Below are 1,012 nucleotides of genomic sequence, written 5' to 3'. Positions count from 1 at the left end.
ATCTGATCCTACAAGTTTCTACCACTAAACATACTCACCGACTAGGGAAATATATACTACTTCCTTGTGTTCTGGCTCCATCAGAAACGGGACTGCCGGTATAATTAGGTCGATTCATTCATGTCGTATAAGGTTGTTTTTCTAACTTATAAATCACGAGGCCATGCAAACCTAAAATTACCAGATCAATATCGAACACATGACAAGAACGAATAGAACACCTAAAATGGCAATCGTTATGTATTCTTAGATGCATGTCACAGGAAGATTTTATTATCGGATCACATCATTTGTCCATTTTTCGACATGATTTTTCAGTGCAACTCTACAAACAGATACGGCACCTACAATGCCAATAGTATGGGACGGGGTTGATACACCATGAGGCTGTGAGTTCTGCTGCAAACAAATCTTTGCAGGTCACCTGGCATTTTGACAGATTGCACTCACGGCCGATAGAAGCAGTTAGATCCTTGCATGTTTTTCTTTGCGGGTGAACTAGATCCTTGCATTTATCTGTAAAGAAAAACACACACCATAAAAAGAAGTCCAAATTGGGGAAAATATGAAAATATTCATGATGTTTAAGTGACAATATTATCCTACTTTGGTTGATAGGAGAACGGAAACATATATAGGGATGGGGAGATCGATTTCTTACCAATATGAATGGAATTTCCAACGTGCGCAAGCACCATAAGGCAAAGAAGAATAGCTTTCCCTTCCATAAGAGAAGACACAAACTTCTTACTCCTGACTCGGTTTGGGCGTCTAGAAGCATTGTATCTTTATATATAGACTTATGGCTAGAGAATATTTACTCCCATCTCGCTCAAAATGAGATCACAAAGATTTGGCCGTCTCACTATACTTAATTTGTAAAATATGGTTCTATCTATAAGATGGTGTCCATTTCATGGATGTTATCTTTCCATCTATGCAAATATAAATTTTGAAGGTATTCTTAAGTGTGTGCCATTAAATATGATATCATCTCAAATCTAGTATTAAA

At 37.2% G+C, this 1,012-nt stretch overlaps 1 long non-coding RNA gene across 1 annotated transcript; it reads right to left on the bottom strand.

Annotated features, from left to right (window-relative positions):
* Positions 1-213: 213 nt before the first annotated feature.
* Positions 214-754, bottom strand: LOC120976288 (uncharacterized). The gene is made up of 2 exons (XR_005771534.3): positions 662-754; positions 214-516 (listed from the first exon to the last, which is right to left on the bottom strand). It is a non-coding gene; the product is annotated as an uncharacterized lncRNA (long non-coding RNA).
* Between the last annotated feature and the right edge of the window lie 258 nt (positions 755-1,012).

This window comes from Aegilops tauschii, chromosome 3 (genome assembly GCF_002575655.3).
Source record: "Aegilops tauschii subsp. strangulata cultivar AL8/78 chromosome 3, Aet v6.0, whole genome shotgun sequence".
Taxonomy (NCBI): Eukaryota; Viridiplantae; Streptophyta; class Magnoliopsida; order Poales; family Poaceae; genus Aegilops; species Aegilops tauschii.
This window is presented reverse-complemented; position numbering and strand designations above follow the sequence as displayed.